This window comes from Quercus lobata, chromosome 11 (assembly GCF_001633185.2).
Source record: "Quercus lobata isolate SW786 chromosome 11, ValleyOak3.0 Primary Assembly, whole genome shotgun sequence".
Classification (NCBI taxonomy): Eukaryota; Viridiplantae; Streptophyta; class Magnoliopsida; order Fagales; family Fagaceae; genus Quercus; species Quercus lobata.
This window is the reverse complement of record NC_044914.1, coordinates 27,222,478-27,249,449: the sequence shown is the minus strand read 5'-3', so window position 1 is coordinate 27,249,449 and position 26,972 is coordinate 27,222,478. Positions and strand designations below refer to the sequence as shown.

The following is a 26,972-nucleotide window of genomic DNA, read 5'->3' as shown; positions in this document are numbered from 1 at the left end:
CATTCGGGTCTCCTTGAACCCCTGCAACACATTGCAAATGTGTGAGATTGTACTAGAATCTACACACCAAGAATCAAATGGACCATCCATTAAATTTGTTTCAATAACGAGCAAATTAGGCATACCTTCCGCAGGTTTGTCATTCTTCAAAGAAGCCAAATAATAGCGACAATTTCTCTTCCAATGACCAGGCTTACCACAATGGAAACAATTTCCTTTTGCTTTCTTTTTCTCAGTGTCCTTATTCACTTTGTTACCTTGAGCCTTATTGAATGACAAAGACCCTTTTCTCTTAAAGTTCTTACCCTTAGGCTTCAACTTAAGAGAAGTATCAGATTTTTCAGCCAACATTACAGTAGGCTTTTCTTTCTTGATGAGATCCTTAGCTACTTTCAACATATTGAGTAGCTCTGACAATGTCACTACCATCTTATTCATGTTATAGTTCGTGATAAACTGATTAAAAGAATCAGGTAAAGATGCTAGGATCGCATCAACTTGGGTCTCACTATCAATTTCTGCACCAAGCATATCCAGTTCATTGATGAAAGAAATCATCTTCAGGACATGTTCCCGAATTGGAGTTCCTTCCACCATTTTGGTGGACATGAGATTTTTCATAGCAATTTGCCGTGCACTTCTGCTTTGTTCTCCAAACATCTCTTTGAGGTGCAGCATCATATCTTATGCTGTAACTAGGCCTTGGCATTGTTTTTGCAACACATTGGTCATAGAGGCCATTATGTAGCATTTAGCCATTTCATCAACCTCATGCCACTTATTAAATGCATCTCTTTGCATCTCAGTGGCATCAACTAAAGCAAGTTCTGGTGCCTCAGTATTAAGGACATGAGCTATCTTATCAGTAGTGAGAACAATGATTAGGTTCCTTTTCCAATCTACATAGTTTGGTTCAGACAATCGATTTTCATCCAAAATCTTAGCTAAGGGATTAAAATTGGTCATAATGAATCTGCAAAATAATATAAAATAATATTTTCACATACATATATCCATCATATTCAGGTTTTTGAATAACTAATGGTACCTCACACAAGAACAAAATATCATAGATTCCCAGAACAGAATATAACAATTATATTCATAAATAGTTCGAAGTGGGCATCGAGAACCCTTACCTTGCATGCTCCAATAATTTCTTTTGAAATATACTGTGCACACCATATAAAGGCAAATAGATACTATTCATCATAATTTCATCTCATGTTTCTAATATTATTTAATTTATCTATGACTCCCGATTTACTTTTGGCCTCCAAATCAAACATGTTTTACACTATTTTAGTGGTCATGTTTATTTGGATAAGTGCAAACCATTATCTGAGTGTGATATATGTACTAGTATGATTATGTTGCTATTTTAGCCACACTCCCACCAGTCATACACACACTTGTCTTCCTAAGAAGTAAACAAAAGGAACTACTAAACCAAAATCAAGTCTATCCTTTTGGCTTCGACATAATTTTAATTTAATAGAACCTATATTCACTGACAATGGAGGGCCATAGGAATTATTCTATAAAATAATCCTATTTAGCACTTAATATATATTACTACTGGGACTATCTAAATATTATTCTTTATGTATCTGATACAACTCCCACTAATTGAGATTCAACACCTCAATTCGGTAATACTCAAGATTTTATCAACATAAAAAGGAGAGTCAATGAACCAATATATATCAATATAGGTTACACAGATAAGCACATATACATGAAACCATAATAGACAATCTATAAAGCATTTATAGGCTTATAGCACTCCGACGCACAACTCAAGATTAGATGCAAGAGACATGCCACTTCTCCGAATATCAATTATAGCACTACGAAAACGAATCGGAACCAAACAATCAACATATCATTATATATCAATCACAGCATAGATTTTTATTGTTCTCCACTTCTCCGAATAAATAAAAAAACAATTAACATATCACATATATCAATCACGACATATAGGAAATAAATCTCAGCACACATACTGATATGAATAACGATTCAGAATCCATGATTAATTGTGGTTTGCTCTGATACCACTGAAAACTTTTGCAGAAGCAATATAAAACCAAAAAAAAAATTATATTTTCATTTAAAGATCGTTGTACCACACAACCATGGATTCTAAATAGAACAAATTGCATACCTCTCTTAGCAACCCAAGCGTGTTGCCTCCCAAGGTATTCACGTCTCTCTCTCTATTTCTTTTTGAGTTTTCAGAAGACTGCAGTATCACACAGTAGTTCTGATGGCCAACCACTAAAATATGATATTATAAAATCTTATTTTATTTAAGACTTCTAAAACCCTAGAGAGAGATTGGACGTGGAATCCTTAGGGATCCTAATCTTTAGCCGTAGGATTTATCAATAACTTTTTGAACGTTATTGACTTATCTTGAAACTCTTTCAAAATTATTTCTTAATTTTCTCAACTATATCAAGAAAATATCTAAACTTCTATAGATTGCAATAATGTCCATCAAAACATTGCAATTGACCCCTGAAGATTAGAGAATTACAAAATGAGGTCCCATTTCATACAATTTTATATCTATGTCCTTCTACCATACTATATTCCTACAAGCCACTAGGACTGGATAAATATCACTGTCATGTCCCTAGCTTATGTGACCCTTAATTTCTTGATTTCATAATTTCTATTGGACTCCAAAATATCTTTAAAAAACTCTTTAAATATATATATATACAATATTATATATATGAAAAACATTTTTGAAACATGTCACCGGCCGGTTTTGTTTTGAGTCCAACTTCAATATGAAAATCAACTGAATATACTATCTTCTTTAGAGACTAGTGGATTCATTGTTGAGCATTTATATATTTTACTCATTACACACATAACCCAACGTGTCTGCATATAGCCTTTAAAATTGGCATCACCAGTTGGCATTACCAGTTGGCATTGTCAAAGTTATGTGCATAATAAATAAATATACACAAACCCCTCATGTTTGAGGACAATAGAAAAATTATGATAGAACAACCTTTTAATTAACAATAATCACTCCATAAGGTGTCCTTGATCGGATCCAATTCAGTGTATGTACTTGTTACATTACACCCACTAGTTTGCTTAAAGTCACTACTTCAATGATGGAGTAAATCATCCTATCATATAGCAGTACAACAAGTGTAGGCTTCAGTGGTAATATTCAATTAATATCCACAGTCTAGAACAATTAATAATTTATGAAAACTCATTACTCCCTGTCTTTGGTTCCTTAACCATTAACATGATTTTTCCTACAGAGGTGACATCACATGCCACATTTAAACAATGAAATATACCTATAAAAGTTATGAATGTGAAAATAAAATTTTATCATCAAATAAAAATGTATAGTATTGTTTTTTAGGGCACATAATTCTAACAGAGAGAAATTTAGTTAACTTAAATGAACCTTTTCGCTTTGGATTGTAAGGAATAACTCACACAAAAAGGAATATACAAATTTTATTAGGATTTGAACTGGTCAACCAAGGTATGTATGTGTGTGTCTATATATATATATATATATTTCTTAATCTGCCAACAAAGCAAATTATTGCCCATTTGAAGCAATTTACAATGTTAATTCTAGACAGAAGCTTACATACTTTTTGTTGTTGTGATTTACAATTTGAGTAGATGAAAAATAATATGATGTTCTATCACTAGTTATTGCCTTCACAACAAAAAGGGTAAAATTTCAAATCAAAAGATTACATATCACATTTAAAAGAAACACTAACAGAAAGTAAAATATATGACATGCACTAATAACAAATGATCATAATATTCAAAAAGTTTTGTAAATCAACAACAAAATCTTATTAAATTGCTTGAAGCAGCTTCGCTAACTATATTTTATCAATAAAAATAACCTTCTTCATAAGACTTGTTTAAGTTATCATATTAAATATGAGAAAACAGGTGCAAGCATATTGTTGTTGACTCTACACTGTATCAGAAAGAGTCTCTCTTGGATTGCTTCATTCTTCTCTCTGCTCTACAACTAAAGCCCTCCCATCATAAGCTTCTTGCCTTGCAAAACTATCAACCATCAATAACACACCCAAAATGATAAAAATCTAAATAGATTAAAATGTTAGATTTAGAAAGAACTTAACTGTTTATTTATAACTGCCAAAAATGTTTAAGGATTTCCAAAACTATTGAAGTTTGTTAGGGTTAAAAAATTTTATACACCTATGGGAATCTAATTCTTTTCAATCTAGTCAAAGAATTAGATAAAGAAAAAAAAAGAATAGAAAGATATAATACATGTTTTCAAAGTTTTCAATGGCTTTAACTAATTCCTCATACTTATATTCCTTTATCTCCACCTCTACCTCTATTTTCTCCACCATTCCTGCACCTTTTTAAAATGCCAAAATAACCCAACAACGTCGTTTAATGCAATATCTTTTAAATTAAAGCATGGACACAATAAAAATGAGTGAAAAAAATCATAAATTTATGTAAACATTCAAAAATTTGGGAATTTAGATTCAAATTTTGTAGTAAGAACAAAATAGTCGGATATATTATCTTAAAGGTGTTGTCTAACATAGAACAAATTGGGTTGCCGAGCTATTTGGTTTTTCCTTTATAGATGATTGTTGATACCCATTTTCGCGACACATTTTCTACGAGCTCAATTCAATCAAGCCTAACTACCTTGTGGGCTCAATTCATGTATTATATTTTATTTTATTATTCTAAGCATGGCCCAAGCTCATGCGGCTTGTTAGGGGAAATTGAGGAAGTGTGGTTTGGAGGGTATGGGTCGGTTCCTTTCGGACTTTTTGCATGAGCCCAGCCCATGCATGTTACCAAGTGGGCAACGGACACTGGTAGCACCTCAGGCTCATGGAGGAGGTTTTGTATCCAAAATTTTCACCCCAAAACAGCTTTTATGCTCTGGGTGACTGTAGCCTAACTTTTCTGCTTTACCTTTTTTTTTTGCCTAAAACACATAGCTGACCCTAAGTGGTTGGCCTGGTCTACTGCAACAACCAAATGCAGACTCCAAGGGCTTGCCATGTCTAGGAAACATAAACCCATGAATTTAGGTCACTCCATTTCCCAAATTATGTAAAAAGCAAGCCAACTCTCTTACCCAATTAAAGCAAATCTGACCATAACCTCTTTGATTGAGACCTTGGGGTTCAAAGCCTCTTCTATTGACCAAAAACCAGTCACTTAAAGCACTCCAAACTTAGTACAAAAGGCGAGAATCAGATTCAAAAGGAACAAACCACGTTCTAGCTAGAGACCTGAAACTTCAAAGCAAAAGCCCATTCAGCCAGTCAACAATCTCACAATTTCGAAGTTTGGGGGTGGAAATATGGGTACAGGGAAACCTTCCCTCTCTTCCTCACAACCTCTCTCAATTTCCTCTTTTGTGTGACTGCGGGTCAAAGTTTCAGACCTGTTAAACCACGTTTTCCCTATAGAGCTGAAACTTGAGAGCAAAAACCCACTGAGCCAAGAGACATTATCACAATTCTGAACCTTAGGGTTGGGAATGTGGGTACAGGGGAACCTTCCCTCTCTTCCTCACGACCTTCCTCAATTTCTTCTTCTATGTGACTGTAGGTCGAAGTTTCAGACCTATTATGTTTTTATGTTTTTTTTGCACTTCTGTTGTTAGCATTTTGATTCTCTCTTGTCAAAGCACCATTAGCCTTTGTTTTTTTTTTTTTTTTTTTTTTTTTTTTTTTTTTTTTTTTTTTTTACTTTGTGAATTTTGTGCTTGATTCTCCATAAACAAACACTTCTAAAGAACTCAAGGGGAGATTTGGGTCGTTTTCGCATTTTCGGCCCTTGTCGCAAAAAACGTCCCCAACATTTTGGCAACTCCGCTAGGGAGTCAAGCAGCTAACACAAGAGAAATAGTGCCTCCAAAGGTGTGGAGCCAGCAAAGAGATGGTGTTTCTCACACCAAATTGTCGTTCTAAGAGAAATCTTATGATACTTTGCCGCGCAAGAAGAGCATGGTGAAGTTGAGCTGAAATGAGTTCTATCCTTAACTCATTGAGCTGCTAGAGATGCTCCAAATCATGTGATGAAATCGCTCCAACCTACAGAAACCACCCAAGAAGTGAAGGATGGAGGGAGAATCAACTTTCTTATTCAAAGAAAAAAAAAAAAAAAAATTCTTCCACTAATCTATATTATTTCTGTTTTAGCTATCATTCTTATGGATGAATCATCATATATCTCCTGCTTTACATGATATTTGTGAAAATTTTTGTTGTAGCTTGAAAATGCAAAAATGGCAAGCCACAAATCCAACCTCGAAGGGAATGACGGTTCCAACTAATAATCAACAATGCAAAGCTCTAAATATCAATTTCAAAACCAAGTACCCTTCACACGCTGAGCATATGAGAGCTGCGGGTGATTGACTCATTTTGACGCAACAATAATTGCTGCTGTGTGCGACCCTTCGCAACTAAACATTTTTGGCGTCGTCACTAAATGAAGCTTCACCAAATAGCTAAAGGTCGTAGCTAAATGGCTCACCACAAGGCGCTAGATATTCCATACACCAAGCCTTGAGGTAAACATTTTTGGCATCACCGCTAAATGAAGTCTCCACCAAAGAGCTAAATGACATAGCTAAATGGCCCACCGCAAGGCGCTAGATGTTCCATGCACCAAGCCTTGAGGTAAACATTTTTTGGCATCACCGCTAAATGAAGTCTCCACCAAAGAGCTAAATGACATAGCTAAATGGCCCACCGCAAGGCGCTAGATGTTCCATGCACCAAGCCTTGAGGTAAACATTTTTTGGCATCACCACTAAATGGAGTCTTCACCAAAGAGCTAAAGGCCATAGCTAAATGGCCCATCGCAAGGCGCTAGACGTTCCATGCACCAAGCCTTGAGCTAAACATTTTTTGGCGTCACCGCTAAATGGAGTCTTCACCAAAGAGCTAAAGGTCATAGCTAAATGGCCCACCGCAAGACGCTAGACATTCCATGCACCAAGCATTGAGCTAAACATTTTTTGGCGTCATCGCTAAATGGAGTCTTCACCAAAAAGCTAAAGGCCATAGCTAAATGGCCCACTGCAAGGCGCTAGATGTTCCATGCACCAAACCTTGAGGTTATTTCACACCATACATCAAGTCTTTAAGAAGTGACATTTCATAAGCCAAGTTTTGAAGTCATACGAACGATATACTATCGTTTAAAGCATGCTTAAGCTAAGACTCTCGAGCACTCTCTTCGCTAATTCATTTTCTTTTATACATATCGTTTAAACCATTTTAATCTTTCAAATTTTAATCAAAATATTTTCTATAAGTTGTTTATGCTACTTTGCTTGGCCATGACTATCGCTTACTAATATAAATCAAATTTGCACGTAGGGTGAAACGGAAACCTTCTCGAAGCACCCAACCACAAAGAAAATCCAAACTCAATTCCCTCTTACTGAAGCCATGACACGCTCATGAACGCTAAGCTATGACGAGCTCACACATCCAAAATCATGGTTGATCCGCACAAGCCAAGCCATGGCATGTTCATATATCTCAAGTCATAACAAGCACATGCATTCTAAGCCATGACAACGCCTTAATCCTTCTTGAATTTGAGATTATACATGAAGAGGGAAGTTAATGTCATTATCCTCAAGAAAATTGCTCTTGGCACGCAACTTTGAAGAATGCTTTTCTAGAGCTCGCTCTAAATATTGATGCCAAACAGCTTGAAAATCGCAAGCTGATTGCTAAAAATCCATTCCAAAAGATTTTCGAGTGAAATCTTAGTACAATGTGGAAACTTGGAATAAGCGGCATAGAGGCTAACGATAGAATTTTTTGTGATAGAGATGCTACATCCCTACACCTACGTCTCTAATGTTTAGCCTATCATTATCTTAAAGTTAGAAGTCAAGCAAACCAAGTATGAAGCCGTTGTTTGCGATACCATGTATCTTCAACAAAGAGGCTAACCAAAGCGTGAAAAAAAAAAATTGTTGTGCTGGGAATGAAGCAACCCTATATCGACATCTCCGATGCTTAGCCGATCAGCGTCCCAACGATAGAAGCCAAGTTAGCGAAGTATGGAGACGCTGTCTGTGGCATAACAAATCTTCGACAAAGAGGAATTATATTATGCCCTCTATATAGCAAATGAGGAACCCCATTTTTGGAATTCATCTTGAAGAAATATGGTGAGTACTAAGGGAGGAATAAATCCTACCAACAACTCTTGGCGATGGGATACCATTGGCTTAGCATAACCAAATTCGCTAAAGTCACCACACTTCCAAGTGCACTCCAAGCTTATATGCACACACCATATAGGCCTTCAAGATGTGAGCGCTCCATAGCCTTTTATACTCGGGGGCTTGAACTCATCAGACCTATCCATGCACCCTTGAATGAGTATATTCGGGTCTTTACCGCCACTAAATAGTTCACTAAGTAGGCAGAAGCAATTTGACTCAAGAAAAGCAATGGGAATGGTTGTAGCCAAACTCATCAAGAAGCATATCATTTGTTGCTTTGACATCTCGTTCACAAACGACAACAATACATCTCGCTTATACCAATTTTCGGAGGCAAGCCCTATGAAGTACTAGGAAGCCAACGAACTATCATGTTATCCAAGCATAGTGAAATCCCTACATGCGAAGGTGCAATGCCTTCAATAAGGTAGGGAAAGCCAATACTTTCTTCTAATGAGAAACCTTGCAAAACGACAAGAAAACCAACAAATTACTCATACGGCAAAGCCTCTACATGTGAGGGTAAAAAAATGCTCTCAATAAGGTAGGGAAAGCCAAACACATACTCTCTCAATGGTAAGCCCTATCAAATGGCTAGGAAGGCAATGAGACGTTTTATTATGGCGATACCCCTACTTGTGAGGGCACGATAGCCCTCAACAAGGTAGGGAAGCCAATGCGTCCTCAAAGGAAATCCCTACCAAATGATTAGGAAGCCAACGAGATATCATATCATTCATATATGGCAATATCCCTACTTGCGAGGATGCAATACCTTCGACAAAGTAGGGAAAGTAAAAAATTTCTTAACGGCAAGCCTTACAAAGCGGTAGGGAAGCCAACATAATATCTTAAAATTCAAGCACGGTGATCCACTACATGCGGGGACATAGCCAGCCCTCAAAAGGATGAGAAAGCCAATGCATAAACCTTATAAAGCAGCAAGGAAGTCAATGAACTATTACCCCATTGCCAAATGGTAATTCGCTATGTGCAAGGATAAAACTCCTCAAGAGAACGGCAAAATTGTGCATTCTATAAGGCGTTATATCCAAGAATGCGATATCTTCAAAAATTGATAGCAATACAAGCTTTATTCAAGCCGCTGACTGTGAGAACACAATCAGCCTCTATGAAACGATGACAAACAAGTGCACCATGAGTCGCAGGATGCGCAAACGTAGCCCATATGTGGGGGCTTCTTGAAACTAACAAAATATCAACCTAATATATGTCGAGAATAAGTCGACTATCAAACGGCGAGCCAAGTTTCAATATATATGAGGTGCTATCTGTGAAACCAAATCTGCCTATCAGAAGAGCGCTGAAAAATGGTGCACAGGCAGCGAGACTTGCGCTTAGACAAAACCTTTTTGCAAAGGCGTGACAACCAAGCAACATGTCTACTAACTTGTCCTTGCGAAGGCAAAGCCATATTCACAAATTATCCAATCAACCACAAGTCATTCTCAAGAGACTAAGTGCATATAATCTATCAAAATTATGCCTACTTCATCGCAAGGTGCACTTGACCCTTCCAAGCAAGCTTTTCTCAAAATATTCAAATGGTCGTAGCCATACAAGAGTTGTTTTCACAACAAAAACATGTTCATAGCCTATTGAAGAAAGGTAGAAACTCATTCTCAAGGTATAAAATACAAACTATTCACATCCTTGAGGTACAAATCATTCTTTTCATTCCAAAATTCAAATTACATGTTGAGACATCGTATATGTGTTTCTTTGTACAAAATACAAATTGTGTCTACTAACTATGATAGTACAAACTCAAAGCGGCACCAATATAACTAGACAGAAGCTGCTCTATACATAAGTGGGCTGCCCACAAGGGTGAAATACAAGAGAAAATGTTTCCAAGATAGCAACCCATATTACACACTTCAACTAGTTCGAAATTTCAAAGCTTAGGGTTCAATACAAGACAATCAAATAAAAAAAAAAGAAGGGGGAAAGCAAGAAAGGAGGCAAAGGAAAAAGTTGAAGCAATGTCGTAGTCCATTCCAACATCACCATCTTCCGGGCATTGGCTTACAATCACTCTCTTCTTTACTTTAAAGCCACAAGAGAGAAATAGACTAAAAATGGCCCAAAGTTATTAGCAGCAGCCATGGTACCATCTATTGCAGCTTTATGTTGTTGTTCGTAGCGGTTTTAACCTCAGAAAATGATGCATTGGCAATGGGATTGGCTTCGGGAATGAAAGTCTCAACAACAGCATCACAATTGTCTAAGCCAAAGTCATCCTACAAGAAATCATAGTACAACTCACTCAATATACTATTATATGCAATAAAAAAAAAATGAAGAAGATGTTTGACGTACCAAGTGAGTTCCAAAGTTCCCACTCAATAATGTCTCATTTCCCAAAGTACACTTAGTTTATGCAAGATGGCAATGCAGTGCACTCAACAATCCCTATTGGAATGAAAAGGGGTTGGCAGCGAGTTTTGACTTGCCACAACAAATTTTAACTTGCCAGAGAAATTTCGACTTCATCTTCAAAATGGAGCTGCTGTCTATGCAAAGTGTCGAGGCTGTCGACAATTACATTGAAGGAATAGTGGCTGCGACATGGAATCACCAACTTTGGCTCCACCAATTCATGTTAATAATCAAGCTATGCAACATATGGCTTACTCTCGATGGCATTGCTGGGGCTAAAGGCTTACTCAACCGCTATGCGCCCCTGCACTAGAAATTCAAGTTTCATTCCTACACTTTCATTTCAAGCTTGCTGAATCGAGAGGCAACTACTACTCGGTGACTATCACTCTCACTTGCGGTCATCGCAACAATACGATACAGGGGGTTGCCAACCAATGTAGTAGCTATGTCACATCCTTATACTACATTGCCAAGTGATATCTTCGCTCCATTCTATCTCAAATAAGCTATCCCAAGACAGTCAGTAGTATCACTCATGGCTATGACTTCATCGAAATTAATCTTGGCAAACACGATCTCACCAAATTGGCCAACAATAAAGCTACTAAAAAATTGAATCATCCTAAATGTGTTGTTTCATCATCATCTCCTCACATGGACCCAATTCACTCATTCAAATTTGCAACAAACAATGGGGACAATTTACTTCCAAGTCAAGCATAGCCACATTGCAAACTAATTTCCATGACTATTGGAATCAATGGGAATCAGCTTCGACATGAGTTTCGGCTTCAATGAGAACAATGGCTCAACCTCATGAATCGGCGCAATGAGACTATCATTTTTCCAAGGAAAAGACACCCTACAAATTGAATTGAACAACACGTTTAACATATCAACAAGCACAACCAAGGCATAGCGAACAAAAAAAAAAATCAACTCACCAAGGTGGGCATCATGCATTCGCATTTATTAAGTTTGCTCAAAGTACGAATTCAACACCTTGTCGTGATGTTTGGCATCATCCTCCAACAACAAAACTTTGTTCCTCACTGACGAGGGTACCTTTCTCTTCGCTGTTGACATTGCTTAGCCAAGATTGGTGCAGACGAATCTCACAGCCATTGGCAGCGAGTTGTCGCAAACCTCCATTGTCATCACTGACAGAACAACCTTGCTCCTTCACGATGGATTGCTCCTTTTCTTCGACGACAACACTTTGACCCATCTAAATCTCAACTATATGGATGGTGGGTGGAACCAAGCTCTTTAAATTTTTTTATGTTGGAACTCCTTTGCTTCTCAACCATAAGGATCTCCACCATCGCAGTACCCTCCTTGAGTTTTGACGATATGGGTGGAGAATTGAAGATGGGTGTTGCAAGATTTGATCAAGGTTGAGGGTTTCAAAAAAAAAGAGGAGGAAGAATGAGAAACACGTTTGAGATGAAAGAAAGGAGTTTAAAGATCTTTACTACAAGTCTTGAATCCTTGCTCCCAAAAGACACTTGAAGCAAATCTAGAGAAAAAGGAGAGCAAAGCGGTGTGAAAGATATTGAGGCCAAAAAAAAAAAAAATGACAATGGCCAAAGAAGAGACTAAAGTGGCGTGTAATATGTTGAGAGGAATAAAGCTACAATTGTAAACTAAAAAACAAGTTTTTGGAAGAAAAGTCAAAGCCAAAATATAGATTGCAAGGCAATTGACGTGGTGGCTTAAAGTCACATACCATCCAATTGAAAGGGATGCTAAAATCACCATGGTGGTCATGAAAGTCATCAAGGAAAAGATTCTAAAGTTACATGTGAGCATGGAAGTCAAGCCTTATGCCTTTCCTTGAGGTGTTTTGAATTATATTATGCAGAAGGTGCTACATATATCGACCAATTGATGTTCGTTAATGGAATCAATAACCATCAAGTGCCCATGTTTGTGATCACAAAATTTTTACAAGCGAGCTCCTTTGAATTGAGAGTTTTCTACAAGTGGTCTCCACGAGCCACAAGATATCTACAAACAGGCTTCATCAACCTATATCTTCTCAACAAAAAATGAAGCATTTGGAAGGACTAATTCCTAAACCCGCAACCTATATAAGCAGTGGGAAACATCAACTACTCACACGCATGCCGCAAGCACCATGTGTGCTCGGGGGGCTAATGTTGATACCCATTTTCGTGACACATTTTCTACGAGATCGATTCAACCAAACCTAACTACCTTGTGGGCTCAATTCATGTATTATATTTTATTTTATTATTCTAAGCATGGCCCAAGCCCATGCGACTTGTTTGGGGAAATTGAGGAAGTGTGGTTTGGAGGGTATGGGTCGGTTCCTTTCGGACCTTTTGCATGAGCCCAGCCCATGCGTGCTACCAAGTGGGCAAGGGACATTGATAGCACCTCAGGCTCATGAAGGAGGTCTTGTATCCAAAATTTTCAGCCCAAAACAACTTTTATGCTCTGGGTGACTATAGCCTAACTTTTCTGCTTTACCTTTTTTTTTGCCTAAAACACATAGCTGACCCTAAGTGGCTGGCCTAGTCTGCTGCAACAACCAAATGTAGACTCCAAGGGCTTGCCATGTCTAGGAAACATCAACCCATGAATTTAGGTCACTCCATTTCCCAAATTATGTAAAAAGCAAGCCAACTCTCTTACCCAATTAAAGCAAATCTGACCATAACCTCTTTGATTGAGACCTTGGGGTTCAAAGCCTCTCTTATTGACCAAAAACCAGTCACTTAAAGCACCCCAAACTTAGTACAAAAGGCGAGAATCAGATTCAAAAGAAACAAACCACGTTCTAGCTAAAGACCTGAAACTTCAAAGCAAAAGCCCATTCAGCCAGTCAATAATCTCACAATTCCGAAGCTTGGGGGGTCGAAATATGGGTACAGGGAAACCTTCCCTCTCTTCCTCACGACCTCTCTCAATTTCCTCTTCTGTGTGACTGCGGGTCGTAGGTTCAGACCTGTTAAACCACGTTTTCCCTATAGAGCTGAAACTTGAGAGCAAAAACCCACTAAACCAAGAGACATTCTCACAATTCTGAACCTTAGGGTTGGAAATATGGGTATAGGAGAACCTTCCCTCTCTTCCTCACGACCTTCCTCAATTTCTTCTTCTGTGTGACTGTGAGTCGAAGTTTCAGACCTGTTATGTTTTTATGCTTTTTCTGCACTTTTGTTGTTAGCATTTTGATTCTCTCTTGTCAAAGCACCATTAGCCTTTGTTTTTTTATACATTGTGAATTTTGGGCTTGATTCTCCATAAACAAACACTTCTAAAGAACCCAAGGGGAGATTTGGGTCGTTTTCACATTTTCAGCCCTTGTCGCAAAAAACGTCCCCAACAATGATGTACGGTAGCTGTTTTTCCTTTCTTTCCCACTAACGAAAGTAATATTGTTTATGAGAAAAGTTTGAGTTGAAGCCAAGAGAAGAATTTTTATAGATACAAAATATTCAAGGGCAGGTTGTATGATTGAAAACAAATATTTTACCTTCCAACTATTTAAAAGAAATATTTTACCTTCTCACAATGAATTATTGGAAAAACAACTAGAAACAATTATAATGAGTATAACAATTGCAATAAACAATATGTTCCAACGTTTAAAAGAAATATTTCTTTTATTTTGTATAACAACTCAACTGAGTTAAATATACTTTTTTTTAAAATTTTAAAATGAAAATAGTCTAAAAACAAAGTCATTTTTTTCTTCTCTTTTTTCTTTTATTTAGCAAGTAAATAGAATAGTGAACAAATATAGATTCCATAAACAAAACTATCTACATCAGACAAATAGTGCAATACGTGTATTAGTAGCAAAGCAATAAATGATCTGATTAATGGTTTTATATTGACTATTTATATATAACTTTTATGCAACAGGAACTTTTTTTTAAAATTTTTTTACAGAAATTGTTAACAAACCTTGAGTCGATGCAGTTAAGTATGCAAAATAAGTATTTTTTTTAATTAAAATAATTTGTAAAAAACAGAATAACAAAGATCAATAATAGTGTAGTAAATGACCACCTAAATCAAGTTAATACCTACTCACAAAAATAACAGCGAGAGAATTAACTCCTACATCCTTTGCAACTCCAAGCACGCAAAAAAGAAAGTGACATATTATATATTTCTAAACCTAGACATGGATCAATGTTTATCTGTCGGTGTCTAGTACCAAAATGTTCAGTTTCTCAGAGAAAATGTGCAAGATCTGGAAGACAGCATCGAAAACAGGTCATTCTAAGCTTTAGTAGTTGGAAGTAAATTCACATGCTCAATAGCTAATGTGATATTAGAACTAAAATCAAAAGTCATATCAATAGAGAAACAAAAAAGAAAAAAACAGTTCTTGACAATATCTGAGGATCTTAAACAATCATATATTATGAACATTCTCTGTTAACAAAATGAATTTTTCTTTCAAAAAATCACATGCCCAAACATAAGCCTAAATTTTTGATAAATCCAAACATAAGCCAAAATTAAAACAAATTCAAATAAAGAACAATATTAAAAACTCCAGCAACCCGAAACTAAAACAAACCCCAGCAGCAACACAAAACTAAAACAAACCCCCAACAACCGTAGGAACCAAGCCCAGCAAATAGACATGCTAACTATAAACTATTGACTCCTTGAGAAATATGCCAGAGTTCCAAAGATTGGTCATTTAGTTGCATCAATGATTCAGATTTAAAAATTAAAAAAAAAAAAAAAAGGAAAAAAAAAAAGAAAAGAGAAGAAAGAGAATCTGTCCAATACCAGAACAATCTCATAGACAAAACATTTGGCTCCATGCTTCATCCGGTTATGTCAGATTTGCAATTAATGCAACAATCTCTTCATCAATATCAAAGGGGACCGGTCTGACAATAGTGAAGGGCCTCCCGTAGATCTCTCTCTCCAACTCTTTCTACACAATACATTCATTATAGGAAAAAATGAAATCAAGAGGTAAATAAATCAACCGTGCCTAAAATTATTATTAAACCCCATAACTATCTCTAATACACCGCCCATGCATATCACTGAATTAATTTTTCAGCCAAAATAAATTAATCATCAGGCTAACTCTTAGGCCTTTCAAAAAAACAGAAACAAAAAACCATTAAATTGATACAATCTCCACTATGAAACCCATCAATATTTATAATATTTTCTTACAAAACCCGCAGAATTTGAAATCCCTAAATCGATAGAAAACCTAATTGAAGACATATAATTAAAATATAGCTTTGAGGCTCAATTCCATTTAAACCAATTTCAATCTGAATTTTAACCCATATCAATCAAATAAAATTGAAACTTGAAAAAGATCAAATTAGAATTCTTCATACCTGAAAAATCGTCCAACATCCGAAATGAAAAAGGATCCAAATTCGTCCAACATCAAAAACGGAAAAGGATCCAAATTCTTCAAGTTAGTCCTGTAAATCAAATGCCCAGAAAGGGGGCCAAAAAAATAATCAATGCCTAGATGATAAAAACTCAAGAACAAAATAACCATGAATCAAAATTGACATCAGCCAGAGGAGTTGTGGCTGAGAAAAGAAGGAGGGAGCTGCATTAAATGAGAGAGTTAAAGAAGAAGAAGGAGAAGGGAGTGAGTTTGAAATAGAGAGAGTTTGATCGAGGGTTTTGTTAGGGCTGAGTTTGCGTTTGAGAGATAGTTTTGAGATAGTTGCGGCTGATTTCTGCTTTTAGGCTCCTCTTGTAGTTGGGTTTTAATAAGAATCGGGTTTGTAATCTATATTTGATGGGAAAAAAAAAGATTTATTATTATTTCGGGTTTGTAATTTGTATTTGATAGAAAAAAAATATTTATTATTATTTATATAAGTATTGTTGACGTGGAAAATTGTGGAAGCTCCAAAAGTTTTGGTTATATATATATACTAGTCCTAAAATAATGTTATTTATTTATTTTTAAGAATGTTAAAAAATACATGAGTAATTATAGAAGCTCAAATCCCTATAAAAAGCTCAAATCGCTTAAAATAGTACACCAAAATGAGAAATTGGTTGCTTTGTTCTACCCACGTACAAAGTTAAAAACAACCTCTAACTTTGTATAACTTATTTGTACCTTTAGTTAATAATCTTGAACTACTGTGCAGGGAGGACTTCCTCTTGCATGCTTTTGTGAGAAGAGACCTTTGTTTCCTGAAAACCAAAAAAGAAAGAAAATTTTGAAATAAAGAAAACATGAAAAACATATTGGAAGCAAAAGTTACTACTCACAATACCACTTGAGAATACACTTTGATCGTATATATAATTATTTAAGACGTACATTTAGAGAAAGATTATGAATCAACCTTATGCAACTCATCTAAAAGTAAAGAAAATTAATCATACAAGAATACATATCTGACATCAAGATTAGACTCAACTTCTACTTAAAATTGAAACTTAAAACAAATCCTAGTCTCAAAACTTTTGGAATCTCATAACGTAAGATCAAAAACCAATTAAAGAAACAAATGGATTGTAGAGAACCAAATTTAAGGTACATAAACTATCCTACAGTTGTATTATGACTATTTGATAATCCTTTCAGATTTTTAATGAGGCTTCTAATTCTCTATTTTATCAAATATGGGAATGATAGATAAGTTGAACAAAAAATAAATTTTAGGTCATATGTTTGCTTAAGTTTCAAATTAATTTTTCAATCTCTCTATTAATTCACTTGTAGAAAGTTTTGTAGACGAACTTCGTAAACAAAACTGACAGAACATCATACAAAAATATAAAGGCAAGGCAAACAATGGTTTCTATGACTTTAATTAAATAAAACTGTATCTTACCAAAGTTCAATCTGTTTCTTGAAAGAAAAAAAAAAATACTCTTTTTAATAAACAAACTTAAGTTGTCATTAAGACTCTTGCTACAACAATTTCTTTATATTTTTTTTTCATATAAATAAAAAATATGCCACCTCCTTATCTTATGCCTCTTTGTTGATTACTAAAAATATTTGTTTTCTACGTTAAAGCATAAGAACCTATGCCATAACCATGTAAACAGAACCTATAAAAATAAATATGTTTAGATCCCACGAGGAAAAGATAAAATTATACCTTCCAGATGCAAGCCTTGTCTTAAGAAATCTTTAAAATTAACTTTTCTTGAAGCTTCAAGCAAAGCTGAAACAGCAACGTAGAAAACATAAATAACCATAACTTCCATGTGTCAAAAAATTTGTTCAAGCATTACAACACAACAATTGATATAACAAAAAGGATTAAAGTTAATTACCTCAATTGTTTCGAAATGTAGCACAAGAGTGCCCTAATTGGAAAAGCCATTCCTAAACTGGCATAGGCATAAAACCATACATATTAATTCAATTGACATCTGTAAGGTACAAAGTACGTCTTCTTAGATGAATTAATTAGTATCAATATGAGGAGCATATAGGTTCTGATCAATAAAATCTATAAACATTTCCCCAAACCCTTCTTTTTTCTTGAAGGGAACAAATATGACAAAGAAATTGGACCCAAATAAAACAGGACACATAATTTTTTAAAATCAATTAAATTTCTTAATCAATTTTGATGCTGCATTACATGTCACTAAAACTATCAAAGTTCATATTTTAATGCATAACTTAATGGGAGATTAGGAGAAAGAGAAACAATAAAATTTAATAAAACAATACCTACAGTTGTGTTAAGATGTATATCGTTAATTGAAGCCATCCTCATTTGCTTTGCTCCAGAATTCATAGTCTTAATAATTGGGAATTGACATGCAAAAGCAAAATCTCCTTTAAATTTGGCATTTCTTCAACTCAAATATTTGAAGGGGAGATAATACATGCCTCTGACTTCTGAAAAAGGAGATCATTAAAAACTTAAAATAGGTATAGATTTATAGGAAATTCACCTGAGAATGGTTAGGGAGAAAAATTCAAAAGGTAAAAAAATAAAAAATAATAAAAAAAGGGAAAATATGAAACACAATAAACAACATAAATTCAAAGAACAAAGAAAGAACATAAGTTTAGAGAAAAGCGAGCGTACCTCGAAGAACAATAACAAACCCACCACATTGGCAAACAGAGAAGATCAATGGTTGAAGTTGTGACTATTGATTAATCTTATGATTCTTGCAAATGGGCAGTTGGATTTTATGGGTCGTTGGGGATAGAGACTGGAGTGAGAGAGAAAGGTCGCAATTGAAGAGCAAAGTTTTATGCGTGTGGCCGTGGGTTCGTAGGATTTTCAATTTGGGGGGCTTTTCAAAATGCTTGTATGTAGAAATTCTCCTCAAAGAGTGTACATACAGAGTAATAAAAAAGAAGTTTTTTTTTTTTTTTTTTGAAAGAAATATATAAGCGTGCAAATTTCGTAACTACCCCTATTAGCAGGATGGTGAAATATATTGCTAATCAGCAACGTACAGAGAGAGGGGTGCCCAGGGTGAAGAATCAGAAGTTTTTGATTTTTTTTTTTTTAAGAGATATAAACTGAAACTTATTAGGAAAGGTGTAAAATTTATAACTACCCTCTGGAACAGTGCAATTGAACACAACGGTAGCAAAAAATAGTACTGAAATGTTACTCTTATTTCACTAATTTGGTGTTTTTAAATGTAAACGTGGCAGTAATTTGTGTAACCACGTGGCGCAATGAGGTGTGGTCAACAAAAAGTCAAACGTTTGGACTATTTGTTATTATATAGATATAAATTAGTTATTGGCTAACTAAAAATCAGATTACCCAGGTTCTAGCCATGATTTTAACTCATGATTGACCACAATATTGAAGTTTATATCTGTTTATGGTATTCCAAAACTTATGGTCCAATTGAGAGCAAAAGAAAATATCCCAATTTTGGGGAGGACTAGTATGATATAGATGACAGAAGTAAACGAAACAATAATTCAATATCAAATAAAATATCCCAACACAGTAAATACAAGCAAGGCAAGAACTTAGCAAATAAAATCAAATAAAATAACACTACGCAACATTACATTAATAAACGCAATATCATTTCTAACATCATCAAATTTATCAAGAAGAAAGTCATCAAACTTTCAAAATTTCTTAAAATTTTTCAATAATATGGATCCAATTAAACACTAAATCATCAACTTTAACAAACCCTAACATCAACAATTTAATTTAACAAAGACCTAGTTAACAAACCCTAACATCATCATTGTAGAACAATGGGTTTAGCCCTTTCCTAGAACAATGCATAGTTCAAGATAGAAATTTGAAATTTGCCTAATATCAACAATTCAACCCACGAAAAAAAAAAGTGCAAAAAAAAATTAGCATTAAAGAAATGGATTACCTAGCGTGGGTTTTAGTAAGGGTGAGTCTGTGGAACAGGAATTTGGTGGAGGACTAGGATTTGACACAATGAGAGTGAAGGAATTGAGAGTGTCTCTGAGGAATTGAGAGTGTCTCTGAGGAATTGATAGGATGAAAGTGAAGGTGCGTAAGAGTGGAGATCGAGTGAGAGTGGAAAGCGTGCGTGAGAGTGGAGATTGAGTGAGAGTGGAGAGGGTGAGTAAGAGTGGAGGTGTGTGAGAGTGGTCTAGTGTCTATGACTTATGAATTTTGAATAAACCCTTTATGAAATTGAGTCTCTAAGGATCGCTTTCTAGGTGGCTTCCACATGTAAAAATGCCAAATCAGAACATAGAAACCGAGTCTTTAAGACTTAATTTTCAAGCCCTAAATCGAGTCTTTTAAACTCAAGATGTTAGTTAAAAATATAGTTTTGAAACGTTGCCTACTAACTATATTGATTGCCAATTTTGCCTGTTTTTATTTATTTATTTTTTCCATTTTTTTATTTAGTTAAAATTGATAAATTAATTTTTTATATTTAAAAGGTGACGTGGCATTTTTAAAATTCTAAATAAAAAATTTTATTATTATTATTTTAATGTTGATGTCAGCATTTAGTGTGCCAGCGTTGCACTCCGTTTGCCACGTAGACTATTTCTATTAGTGAGATAATTATAGGGATCAAAACAAGATCGCTTTTTGATTTTAGGGATAAAATGCGGTAAAATTAAAAATTAGGAACCAAAGTGGGAATGAAGTGAAAATGTAGGGAAGAAAATAGTATTTTCAGCCAAAAAAAAAAAAGGAAAAAAAATGAATTGGACATGGGCATTTTTGTCCAATAAGCAGCCTCATTTTCTCCCTTCAGTTTTCTCTCCATTTTAGGGAGAAAACTTTTTGGTGGGCTTGGGGAGAAAACACTTAGGCCCCACTATTTATTTTCCTTCCTCCCCACCCAACTAAACACACTCAAAAAAATTTTTCTTCCCAGTTTCTTTCCAAAGTTTCTCATCCACTCTATTTCACCTCCAAACAAACACACCCTAAATGTTCATCTTGGGCAATTTTAATTTTTCATATAATTTTATCTTTACATATTCATCTATTTTAATTATATTTTTTCTACAAAATAAATTTTAATTTAAATTTTTATAAGTAAACAATAAAATAATGATTCGTGAATAATCAAAAAAAAAAAAATTATCTATACATATTTATCTTGTGCGGTTGTAACTTTACATATAATTTTGCATTTATATATTCATCTACATTAATTTAGATGTTTATAACTAAATAATGAAATCTATAAACAAGGTAATTAAAACAATCATATTTCTACACTTCAAAAAGTCACCATTTCTTTTTTCAAAAAACGACCTTTTACATTTCCTTGGAATTGTTTCTTTTATACCACTAACCTAACCATTTCATACATTAAAAAAAATAATAATAATAAAAAAAAAAAAATTAAGGCGACTGAGACCAAACTAGAGAATTACCTTTCATATTTCTCTGAAAATTCATTAGGTAAAAAACAAACCTTTAACATACCACTAACGTGACTACATCTATAACTATTTAAGTCATCCATGATATCTATTTCTTACTGATAACCATAAAAATTACAATTAGCAAAGGAACATACAAAGTAATAAATAATAAATGAAGGAAGGAAAAAAAGAAATGAAATCGAACGCCAATTAGTAACTGTTATTTGGAAAATAAAAAAGTGGTCAAGGGGAGTAAGAAATAAAATATAGATGACTATACAAAGGACATTGAAAACTTTATAGTGCAATAAAATCAACCATTACATTCACTTAATTAAATCAATAATCAACAATAAAATATAATAATATAATTTTAAACTTAAAACTAATCAAACTCTAACTAAGGAAATTATATTTCCTATCATAACTAAAAATGAGATGTTCTTCAGTAATTTAGAAATTATATTAGAAATAAAGTTGGAAAATTTTATAATTAACCTTATATATATATATATGTATGTATATATAATCTTCATATACCATGACTTGAAAAAATCTAATGAACAACTCTACCTCTTATTTAATGTCTGTGTTATGCAAATCATCAATCAGTAAATATATTATAATGGTAAGAAACGTTATAGACAAGATTATGAAAAATATGATGAAACTTTTTTCTTTTAAACTCTTTATAAAGTTTAGGGACTAAAATAGTATTTTACCTAAAAAATTATCACGCGCACGAGCATTGAATGCTACAAAAATCACTCATGTTAAAGCGACCATCTATCACAAGATATAAACTACAAGAAACTTTCCTATACAAAGCAAAATAAGTACCACACATTCCTTTTGAAGGATATTTGAAACTCTAGATGCCAGTTGCCAAATTTTGAAACTCTGGTGACCTCTTGCTTTCTTCAATTACTCTTGGTGAAATAGCAGGTTGAGAGGGACCAAAGAAACCAAAGATGTAAAGATTTTTTTTTGAGAAACCACCCTCGAAACAGAGGGGACCAAAGATGTAAAGATAAAATCATAAAACTAAGAGAAGTGTTATGTTCACAACATTTCACATCAAATCATATATGGTAAGTTATTATTGGTTCTAATTTAAATCCACAACTTAAATTACTTTTTTGCCCACCATTAATAACGAATAACAACCTATCACTTAAGATTTATTGTGAAAGTGTTCTAAAAATATTGTGGACATAGCATTTTTCTAGGCCTCGTCAATGGGCCGGGCCGGGCCGGCCCGACCCGTTTTTACTTGGCCCATGGGTCTAATGGGCTGGGCTTAACGGGCTGTTGACTAGTCAATGGGCTGGGTCGGGCCGGGCTGGATGGAAAAACCCTAGCCCATGGCCCTACCCATGGGCAATGCCCATTTGGGCTTTAGCGGGCTGGGCTAGTGAGGTGGGTTTAATGGGCTACCCATGGACATTTTTAACAGGTCTTCAATGGGGTTATAAAAATTTAACCAAAAAAATTATAATTATATATTATTACAAACTATCAAACTAAACAATTAAATCTACTAAAAAGATTCTATTAAAAAAAATACTAAGACATACCTCTTAAAAAGGTACTAAAATAAGATTAATTAACTTTTATTGATAAGAATAAATAAGTACATTGAATTAAATATCAACTCTTAAAGGAAATATTTGAAGAATAAAATATCAATTCTTAAAGGAAATATATGAAGAATCAAATATCAACTCATTAAGGAAAGAATTTCTTCCAACCAACAGTAAGCTTTTTTTTTTTTTTTTTTTTAAGGAATTTCTTCTATAATTGTAACTTGTAAGGAAAGAATTGGAATTTATCAAAGGAAAGAATGACTTTCTTTCCAGAGGCACAGAGGTAGGGCAACAGTCATCGTAGTAACTTTGTTTTAAAAATCAAAGCTACTAGACTAATACCAAAACATATATTTATTATGCATATTGTATCACAATCATTCCAAATATTTAGTGGTTAGGTGTGTGGTCTTAAAGTTTTTATAATGTCTAAAGTTCAATCCCTCACCCACCCAACCCCCAAATTATTTTGTTATAAATTTTGGGCAATGAGTCAGGCTAACGGGTCGGGCTACTGGGCTGGGCTAACGGGCCGGCCCATCGGGCGCCCATGGGTAAAGAAACCAACCCATAGCCTGTCTCATTGGGCTACTGGGCTGCCCACGGGTTTCAATATTACCGGGTTGGGCTGCCCATTAGCCTGGTGGGCTAGCGGGCTACTGGGCCAGCCCATGGGTCATGGGCTATTTGATGACCCTTACATTTTTCTAAAAGTAATTATACAACAAAAATAGTATTGTTGAGGACAAATTCAAGTCTAAAGAGGCAATATTGTAATAAATCTATTATCTATTCATATAGTCAAGTGCCTTATATCTCAATTGGTTAACATCTTCTCATGTTTCCAATGGAGATTTCCAGAGTTCAAATCCTCCACCTCAACTATCCAAAAAAAAAAAAAAAAACACCTATCTATTCATATGATGATTGCAACGCCATTCACCAAAAGCACAATCAAATAGCATATTACTAGCAGGTTTTAACTTTTGAAGAGAAGGAACCATGTCAATAAGCATAGATGATAGTTTTAACTCCAAGGTTGAATTAAGTTAGAAGTACTATAACGCAAAGGACACACGGTCTAGCTTAGCCATCTGTGTTCAACATGTAAATTTGCGTATAAGAAATGCACACTTAAAACAGAGTAAAAAAAACAAAAGAAAAAAAAAAAAATATATATATATATATATATATATCTCAATAAGATTCACTACATTTTAAGCCTTCAACTATCAATCATCAAATGTAATTTAGTTAACTTCACTGATTCACATTGAGAAATTTCTCAAACTCAAGGATGGAAACAATTAAAACCTTTTTCACCATCAAAACTATTTAGTTTCCAAAATAAATCGAATCAATATATATATATATATATATATATATCTATATATCTATATATATATATATATAAAAGCAAATACCTCATGCAGGAAAGCATGAGGTTTTGCCATGTGGCACACTCTATGAAAAGAATTAAAACACTCTTAAGTCATATTAAAGATAAGAATAAATTTAAAAATAGAGACTCTTTTTGCTATGTCTGCAGCACACATGGAAGAGGGAACAAGTGATGCAATTGAAGTTGGACTCTAGAAGTGGCCAAAGATAAAGCAGAGCAGCTGAAGATAAATGCCTCAAGTGTCGTGTTTGTATTAATTGATAGTTTCGTATTTGAATTAGGATGTTGTCATTAGTTGTTGTTATCAATAAACTTCCTGGAGATAGGACTCATCCTATTATCTTGGATAGACTTAGCTATTAGGTTGGTTGTTATCTTTTTAATTGTGGTTATCCTTTTATTTGAGTTAGTCATGGTTGATGTATTTAAACTAAGAGTTATGGAATAAGAGGCAAGCTGATAATATTTACAGAATTCCTTTCTTTTCTATTTGTTCTTGGAGGGTTGTCGCCTTGAATACGACTTGTTATTTCTCTTCATGCAACCGGGTCACGACATTTGGTATCAGAGCCAGATGACTACCAACCCACCACCATCCACACGATCAACTACCAATGATGATCAACTATCTGCTCTAGAAGTTAGTAGCCATTCTCTTCGAAGGCAAATCGATGGCCATAAGGAAGACTTGACAGCAATACATGAGGGTATAGATGCCCTCTCCAATGTTGTAGCCAAGATGGGATGACAACTCAAAGCAAGGGGGGATCGGACCAATGAAACCAGCCAGAATGACAATCATAGGGATGGCTCCATCAATCGAAATCGTGGAGAAGGAAATGGAGGACATACGGGAGGCATACAAACTTGAATCTCTCGGTTAGACTTTCCTCACTTCAACGGGGAAGGCCCAACGGAGTGGATTTACAAGGCTGAACAATTTTTTCATTATCAGAGGACAACAAGGGAGGAGAGAGTGGTGCTAGCTTCATTCCACTTACAAGATGATGCCCTACAATGGTATCAATGGTATGAGAAGACGCAGTCTAATGTGCAGTGGGAGGAATTTACGCAAGCTTTATGTGTCCGTTTTGGGCCTTCCGGCTACGAAGATTTTGATGAAGCACTTGCCAAAGTGCGACAAACAAGAACTGTATGTGAATATCAAACGTTGTTTGAACGATTAGCTGCAAGGGTACAATATTGGCCTCAACGGGCTTTGGTTGGAAGTTACATTGACGGCCTTAAGGAGGAAATTCGTTTAGAAGTCAAACTTTTCTGACTGGCCACCCTTCTCCACACCACCAATTTAGCCTGTTTGTAGGAAGACAAGTTGCAAAGGCTTAAACGTGTGTCATTCCCTTCCAAATCTGCACCACTACCGACAACCCAGCTAGCTCTTTTACCGAGTCCCCCATCTAGATGGAGCAAGGCAGGGATATCACCGTCCTCTAGTTCACGAACTCAAAGCAACCCTTCATTCAAAAAGCTTTCTTGGACAAAGATGCAAGCACGAAGGGATAAGGGATTATGTTACAACTGTGATGAAAAGTTTGGACCGGGACATAGGTGCAAGACACAACAAATGTTTATTTTGGAGACGGTAGCAGATGCAGAGGAATTTGCTGAAGTGGAGGAAGCAAGTAACGAGGAAGAAGAATCAGCTACTACTCTAGAGATCTTGCTTCATGCTCTGTCTGGTATAGCCACTCCCCAAACTATGCGACTGACAGGTTTAATAAAAGGGAGGCGCTTACATTCTCATTGATAGCGGAACCACTCACAACTTTGTTGGATGGAAGTTTGCCAAACGAATGGAATGCTGCAAGGCACCAACGGAAACTTTTCAAGTGATAGTAGCCAATGGAGAAAGGCTACAATGTGAAGAAGTCTATCAAGAAGTACCTGTGGAAATTCAAGGCTCCCAATTTTGAACCAACATGTACTCGTTGGATTTGCAAGGATCAGATCTTGTCTTGGGAATGCAATGGTTACAAGGCCTTGGAAAAGTTTTGCATGATTAGAGTAATCTCACTATGTAGTTTTGGTGTAAAGACAAGAAGTATGCTTTACAGGGGGAGAAAACAGGTAAAGTGACACATGGCTCTATTCAATCTATCCAAAAGCTTCTAGCCAATGGGGTGGAGAGCTATGTCCTAACTATCAACAAATCCACTGAAAACACTGAGGTTGAATCGGCCCAAGTGCAAACAAGGGAACTAACGGAGTTGCTGCAAAAGTACCAGCCCATATTTCATATTCCTAACCCATTGCCTCCCTCACGAGCTCATGACCATAGAATTATTTTGGAGCATAATAGTGGGCCTGTCAATGTTCGGCCATACCGTTATCCCCACATTCAAAAGAATGAGATTGAAAGGGCCGTCAAGGAGATGCTTTCCACTGGAATAATACAACCCAGTTCTAGCCCATTTTCTTCTCTGGTTCTACTAGTAAAGAAGAAGGATGGTTCCT

General features: G+C 35.3%; 1 long non-coding RNA gene across 5 annotated transcripts; it reads right to left on the bottom strand.

Annotated features, from left to right (window-relative positions):
- Positions 1 to 3,877: 3,877 nt before the first annotated feature.
- Positions 3,878 to 18,985, bottom strand: LOC115967457. 5 transcript variants are annotated; one of them, XR_004086457.1, is made up of 8 exons: positions 18,736 to 18,985; positions 18,372 to 18,542; positions 17,966 to 18,022; positions 17,788 to 17,853; positions 16,791 to 16,867; positions 16,042 to 16,131; positions 15,467 to 15,617; positions 3,878 to 4,074 (listed from the first exon to the last, which is right to left on the bottom strand). It is a non-coding gene; the product is annotated as an uncharacterized LOC115967457 (long non-coding RNA). The 5 variants fall into 5 exon arrangements; XR_004086455.1 differs by having other exon boundaries at positions 18,376 to 18,542; XR_004086459.1 differs by having other exon boundaries at positions 17,966 to 18,017; positions 18,376 to 18,542.
- Positions 18,986 to 26,972: the final 7,987 nt, after the last annotated feature.